General features: G+C 45.5%; 1 long non-coding RNA gene across 1 annotated transcript in view; it reads right to left on the minus strand.

Annotated features, from left to right (window-relative positions):
• Positions 1 to 2026: 2026 nt before the first annotated feature.
• Positions 2027 to 7515, minus strand: part of LOC141551827 (uncharacterized) — an 8101-nt gene continuing 2612 nt past the window's right edge. Inside the window, exons 2-3 of the long non-coding RNA XR_012484975.1 lie at positions 4148 to 4293; positions 2027 to 3590 (exon numbers count right to left, since the gene is read on the minus strand). This is a non-coding gene — a long non-coding RNA (uncharacterized LOC141551827). The remainder of the gene's footprint in view (positions 3591 to 4147; positions 4294 to 7515) is intronic.

Here is a 7515-nt window from a genome sequence, read left to right on the forward strand (position 1 = left end):
GGGAGATAAATACAGAAAACAAAACTGTCCTTTTCTTCATAAGACTATACTCTATGAGGCATTAAATGCCTACTTTACGCTGGTTAATTAATAAACATGAAACATCTACCATGGGTCAGGTTCTGTCCTTAGTACCGAGGATGCAAAAAGAGGCAAAATATAGGGCCAGCTCTTAAGGATTTCACAATGTAATGAGGATGAGGTACTGCTGCTACCACTACTGTTACTACTGATAGTACTAGTATTATTAGTGCTGCTACTACCATGAAAAAGAAGAAAAGGGGAAGAAGGAGAAGGAGAAGGAGAAGAAGAAGGAGAAAAAGAAGGAGGAGGAGGAGGAGGAGGAGGAGCAGGAGGAGGAGGAGGAGGAGGAGAAAGAAGAAATAGTCCTTACCTAAAGGAGTTTATTTTCTTCCAGGGCAACATCAATCAGTGCCTACTATGTGACAGAGAGCAGATATACAGAGAGTAACTTATATCTATTAGGATATATAACATCAATCAACAAGCATTTATCAAGCGCCTATTATGTATCCGGCACCAGGGTAGGTAATGGGGATATGCAAAGGCTCCCTCTTTCAGGGAGTCTATAGGGGAACCCTAAGCTTTCTCAGCTACCATTACAGATCACTGAAAATGAATGACATCTCGGTACCCACTGAGAAGACTAACTAGAATCAGAGTGGATGGAAGCTGGAGGTCTCTCTAACGGTCCTGAGCTGAAATCTCGCCTCTGTCCCTCACTTCTGGTGTGACCAGGGGCCTCAGTCTCCATATCTGTGAAAGGAGGAGGCTGAATTCTCCAAGGATCTATGAGCCTTCTAGCCTTTCCTGGGTCAAACTGTGGGCCAGGCTTCTCTCCTCCCCCAGGCCTCCTTTTCTGGATGAGTTTGTGACCCCTCCATATCTTCCACGTACCCTACTTCCTATGTCCCCCCAAGAGACCAGGAAGCGACTGAAGCCATAGACCTGTCAGTGATGTGCAATCGAGCAGCCACTTTGCCCAAGGCTGTGTTTGTAGAGCTCGAATTATTAGCTTCATATGTTTTGGTCAGGCCCCAGCAGGGTCCTCGACCCCGACTCCACCATTGTACAAATGTTATTTTCTCTAATATCATGATTTACTGAACTTTTCCTTCCTCGGAGCTTTTTTCGACCTTGGATTCACCTCAATAAGTCTTGATTTTTTGACTGAAAATGGCGTTTGACAATATTTACTTCCCATTGACTGGGCTTTTAGCAATAAGGAAAGGGAGATGAACTATTTTTGACCCTCTCTTCAAGGGCTAGCACAGCACCTGTCACCTTACAAGCAGACCTGTCCTTTATGCCTGGGACAGAAGCAAGGCAAAGCAGAGGCTTATGTGAAAACCTGGAGAGCAACATCAGAGTAGCCATGAGTGATAGAGGAAAGCAATTCTTCCCTAGGTCTCCTGTAATCTACTTCAAAATCTAGTTTAAACGTCCCCTCTTCCGGGCAGTCTTCCCTGATTTTCCTCCATCTGGCCAAGCACTCAGGTCCCATTTCTTCTTTATAGCGTTTTTATGTTCACTCTTTCCAGTGGTCATTTTCCCTATATGCTTCCTCATTTCCATATTCATTTATATGATACATATAGGGAACTCATGAATGGTTTATCTGGCGTATTATAATATAATGTAATATAATAAATGCACACATTTCTATAGCATTTACAACAAGCTTTCGAGATAGCTGTCAAATTATACATATAGATACAATATGTAATTATATACATATAGATACAATATATAATTATGTTGAATTATGATTTCCCCATTTTATTGATGAGGAAACTGAGACTGAAGTAAAAAGTAAAAAACAACAGAAACTGAGCAAAGAAGGAACTGCTTATTGTCACACAGCTAACATCGGAGACAAGTCTCAAACAAAGATCTGAATCCCAAAGCCTCTCTTGCTGCTGCCTTTTTGAACTGCTAACAGTCACGGCCTTCTGTTTTCTCCCAGCTTCCCTCCATCCCACCCCCTCATCCCTTCCAACCCCATCTTTGGTACTGTAGAACACACAGGGTGCTCAATACGTCTCAATGCCGCCAAAACTGATCAGTGTTTCAGTGAAGAGCTTTAACCTGCCTAGGAAAACAAATCATTTTCCAGTTATTTATTTACCTGCAAATAATCAATATTGGATGAATTGGGAATCCATTAAAGCAGCATCCCCCCTCCCAAGGGCTGATGCTGGGCAAAAAATGTGTTCGCCTGGTTCAAATTACTGCAAGCATTTGAAAATCATCGAGTAAGGTTTCTTTATTCTGACAGATCAGTCCTCTCCATCAGTCCAAATCAGGGAGGCCCAGCTGCAAGACTGTGCTTTGAAAGCTTCTCCCTTCAAGCGACCCCTTCCATTTTTGGAGTCTGAGGGTTCTGAGCCAGCCCAACTCCCTGCAGAAGAGCCTCCCTCCTTTATCCCCTTGGCTTGTGGTCTCTTTGCTTGCTAAAAATATCCCTGAGGCCAATTGCATTATATGCATAAATAAATAACCAGGGGAGAGGGAGGAGGCTTGACAGGGAAGCCTGTTTTGCCAGGGATGAGAGAGGGAGGTTTCAAGGACAGAGAGAGGAGGGAGAGATACTGGTTGGCTTGAACCAGTCTGAGCTGATCTCAGGCCACTGACCTTCAGCCCAAGTCTCTGGGATATACACCAAAAATCCCAGACTCAGTACCATTGCCTTTCTCTTTGCTGCAGTGAATAGCTGTATTCATTTCAATAACCATTTATTAAGCTGGTTCTTGCTCTTGTTGTTAGTCAGTCTGGCCTGACTCTTCAACACTCCTTTTGGGTTTTTCTTGGCAAAGATACTGGTTTGGCAATTCCTTCTCCAGCCCACTTTACAGATGAGGAAACTGAGGCAAATAGAGTGAAGTGATTTACCCAGGATCCCTCACTCACACAGGTAGTAAGTGTCTGAGGTTGGATTTGAACTTGGGAAGATGACTGAGCCTTCCTAAATCCAGGTCCAGTACTCTATGCACTGTGGTCAAATCACTAGACTCAGCTCTCCAGATTTTGCCTCATGTCTCTCTGCCCTAGAGGATTCTATTGTAGGGAACCAGCAGGTACAGAGATAAATCAATGGGTGGAGAGGAGGGAACTAGAAAGTGTGTGTACATGTATGGAGGGAGGAGAGACAGGGAAAATTTCTTATAGGGGCTGTTGTTTGAGCTGAATTTTGGGGGGAGCTTGGGGTTCTCAAAGTAAGAAATGTGGAAGCCATGAATCTTGGGAATGAGACGTACCGGAAGCCAGAAGCAATCTGAGAGGTTGGGACAAGGCTTTCTAGGCCGACCCCCAGCAGATATAGCTTTGTGTACTTCCTACTTTCCTCCCACCTGAGTCTCTGCCCATGTGAGGGCATTGGGACATGTGGGTGAGACTCATGTTAGCCCTGTGGGTCTGACAGAATGACCACTCACTAACTATGTGCCAGTGCAAACATCACAACCATTTCCTCATATGTAAGATCCCAAAACTTGATTAAGTGTCTTCTATGTGAAATGCAGTGTGGTCTAGTGGGAAGAGTAGACGGACTTTGAAGTGAGAGCCAGATCCTGAAAGATAAACACACAAAACCCGGTGTGAGGAATCGTGGAGAGAACTGGGATTGAATCTCAAAGGCCTGGGTTTGAATATTGGCTCTTGTACCTCCTAGCTGGTGACTCTTAATTAATACAGTCTCAGTCTCTTCCTCAGTAAAACGGGGAGTGATAATAATAAATCTCCCTTCCACGATTCTTATGAGAAACAAATGGAATAACATATAAAGTGTTTTATAAATCCCAAACATGTTATAGAAATACCAGCTACTTCTGTACAAAGACAAAATTAAAATCAGACCATTGCACTCAATGGATCTCCAAAGTCCATTCCAGCTCCAAATACATGAGAAAAGTCTATTTTATAAGACTTGCCCATCCACCTGAAATTCTAAAGAGATCATAAAAAGGGAAAGGGGCCCACATGTGCAAGAATGTTTGTGGCAGCCCTCTTTGTAGTGGCCAGAAACTGGAAACTGAGTGGATGCCCATCAGTTGGGGATGGCTGAGCAAGTTATTGTTCTGTAAGAAACAATCAGTAGGATGATTTCAGAAAGACTTGGTAGACTTACAAGAACTGATGCTGAGTGAAGGGAGCAGAACCAGGACATCATTGTACACAGCAACAGCAAGATGATCCATTCTGATGGAGGAGGCTCTTTCTAACAATGAGGTGATTTTAAGCCAATTCTGACAGACTTGTGATGGAGACAGCCATCTGCAACCAGAAAGAGGGCTATGGGGACCGAATGTGGATTATAACATAGTATTTTCACCTTTTTGTTATTTACTTGTTTTTTCTCATTTTTTCCCTTTTGAGATGATTTTAAATATAGATAGATAGATAGATAGATAGATAGATAGATAGATAGATAGATAGATATCGATATAGATGTGTGTGTGTGTGTGTGTGTGTGTGTGTGTGTGTGTGTGTGTATGTATTGCCATCTAAGAGAGGAGAAGGGAGGGGAAATTTTTTGGAACATAAGGTTTTGCAAGGGTGAATGTTGAAAACTATCTATGCATATGTTTTGAAAATAAACCTAAAACAAAAGACTTGTCCATCCCTTAGAGAACCTCTTTTGTCAGAAATGGAGACTCTCCCTCAGCTCCAAAAGGCTTAGTGGAAACATTGGTCCTCTCAGAAGAGCTCTCACAAAGCTAAGCCTTGAGCCTAAGAGCTGGGAAGACCAGGAAGTCCCTTCTCTCAATCTGCCCTTCCAGTGATTTCTGCCTTCGCCCAGGCTGAGCCCCCACAAAAGGCACAAATCTTGGTGCCTCATCATTTCTGTCTGGGATCTATGCCTCCCCAGGTCGCAATTGCCGCAGCCAGATTTGGGGAGGGGTGCAGGTGGGTGGGTTGGTAGATGAGCCAGGAAGAGATCAGCCTCAGACTTCTTTGGAGAAGGAAAGGAGAGATGGCCCCTTGAGCTGAGCAAGAAGGAAAAGGGTGACCTCCAAAGGCAGCATGGACAGAGAGAAGCTGGGGCTCAGAGCCTTCCCAATGGGGAAGCCTTTCTACCAGCTCTTCTGTAGCTCAGCTCTTTGCCTCCCCAGGCAGGGTCTCGGCCTCCACCTTCCCATGTTCCTTTTACTGGAATCAAAACAATGCTGAGGGAAGTGAGAATTCAAACTCCAGGGAGCTGTGCCAGACCTCGGCTCTGCTAAGATCCCCTGACCAGATGTAAAAAACATTATCTGCAGTCCTGCTTCCTTTTCCCTTTTCCCTGATGGTCCTTGTGCAAAATCCAATTACACACGTACCAGGACAAAACTATAACTAAGGCAGAGCAACACAAGCTTTGTCTAGAGCATCAAAATTTACAAGGGGCAAATATCTGAAACAACAATATTAAATGATTGTACAGTTTTCAAAAGTTTTAGTTACATTCTGACTATACTTCTTTGGTGGCAAGATTGTTTAGCAAGAATACATAGCTAAAGAAATAAATTGTCAAATGGTAAACCTCTCTTCTACCATCCTACTGCTGCCTGCTGGTCACCCAACCAGTGAACTCATCCCTGGACTAGGGTCACCCCCCAGGTTATGGCTTCCCCAATCAATAACCTCAGCTCAGTTGGAAAAGAAGCCTGGAAGGGATCAAGTCATCTTAGACTTAAAGCCAGAGAGAGTGTAGAGACCATTCAATCCACCTCTTCTGTTTTTGCATTTAAGGGCAATGAGATCCAGAAAGATAGGGCCACTTGACGGAGGTGATACAAGTAGGAACTGGTGAACTGGAATTCAAGCTCAGGTCTTCTGACTCACCCATCTCCCCCAACTTTTTTAAACAGCCCCCTTTCCTTGGCATCAAACTGGCTTTTCTACTAGTTTGGATGAAATAATAATAAAGACCGAGCAGATGACAAGAATCTTATTCCCGTGCCTCAGGCTCCCCAGTCCTTTGGCCTCCCTCCCTTCTTTTCTTGCTGGCTTCTATTCACCCATTCCTGCTCTGAGTCATCCTTCCTAGCAAAGGACTCAACCCTCCACCCACTTCAGTGCTCAAATACCTCTCTGTTTCTGTCTGTCTTTTTATGTCTCTCTACCTCTGTCTCTCTATTTGTGGATCTCTGTATGCATATGTGTATTCTCTCCCTTTCTCCCTCCTCTCTGTCTCTGTCTCTGTCTATCTCTGTGTCTGTGTGTGTGTGTGTCTCTTTCTCTGTCTCTGTCTCTCTGTCTCTCTCTCTGTTGTGTCTCTCTCCCTCTCTCCCTCCCTCTCTCTTTCTCTCTTTGTCAGTTTCTGTCTTTGTATCTCTGTCTCTCTGTATCTCTTTGTATGTCTCTCTGTCTCTATCTTTGTATATATCTCTCCCTCTCTCCTCTCTGTCTCTCTCTGCCTGTAGATCTCTGTGTCTGTATGTGTCTCTCTCTCTTCCTCCTCTCTCTATCTCTGTCTCTCTTGTTTGTCTGTCTCTATCTTCATTTGTATCTCTGTCTCTCTCTCCTCTTCCTCTTTCTCCTCCCTCCTCCCCGCCTCTATCTCTCCTTTGCTTGCTCTAGCTCTCTCTCTCTGTCTCTGCCTGTCTCTGTCTCTCTCTGTCTCTCTCTCCCTCATCTCTCTGTCTCTGTCTCTCTCTCTCTCTGTCTCTCGCTCCCTCATCTGTCTCTTTTTCTGTCTGTCTCTGTCTTTATCTGTATCTCTGTCTCTGTCTCTCTCTCCCAACTATTATCCTTTAAAACCTCCATCACCATCTTTCATTTACTGAAGTAGTCAGGGAATATGATGGGTCATTTTGTCGCCATGGCAACCACAAATGGCCTGTGGGTTGGGGAGAGGGCTATTAGACCAGGCAGAGGCCTCCGATGGCCAATCACGGGGGCAGCAAATCAATGGGGCCTTTTATATGGACTGTGTGAGGAGGAGCAGGGCGGGAGGCATCATTTCCCAGCTGCTGGGAAGTCCTCCAGGCCCCGGGGTTTAATGCAGCATCCTCAGACAGCCCAGCTCGATGGAAAACTAATGAGGCAGCATGATCTATGGGTCTTTTTAAATCTCATAACCGGCCTCCTTCAGAGAATAAAAATAGAGAAGAAAAGAGTTTAACGTTTGCAGGCGCAGCTCCCTGGGCTTCCATTGGTGGAGGCCGCAGGACCCCGGGCGGCCGCTGCCTCTCTGGTGGGCAAAGATCAGCTCTCCTCCCCCGCGCACTTTGTCTCCCCCGGTGTCCATGCCCTGCGCATGCCCTGCGGATGCCCTGCGGATGCCCCGGTTCCCGGGGAGGGCAGAGATGCGGAGAGAGGCTCATGGGTTCTGGGAAGCACCGTCCACATCACTGCGCTCGCAGCGTTTCCCTTCGAGGAGATGACCCGTAATTGCGGCCCATAAAAATGCCAGGCAGATCATGACTGTGGCCCTGGAGGCGCGTCTCAGAGGAGGGGTTCGATCATTTACCCCGTGGGGAGCGCCAGCTGTAGGATTTGAACTCGGGCTCT

Source organism: Sminthopsis crassicaudata, chromosome 1, assembly GCF_048593235.1.
Source record: "Sminthopsis crassicaudata isolate SCR6 chromosome 1, ASM4859323v1, whole genome shotgun sequence".
Lineage (NCBI taxonomy): Eukaryota > Metazoa > Chordata > Mammalia > Dasyuromorphia > Dasyuridae > Sminthopsis > Sminthopsis crassicaudata.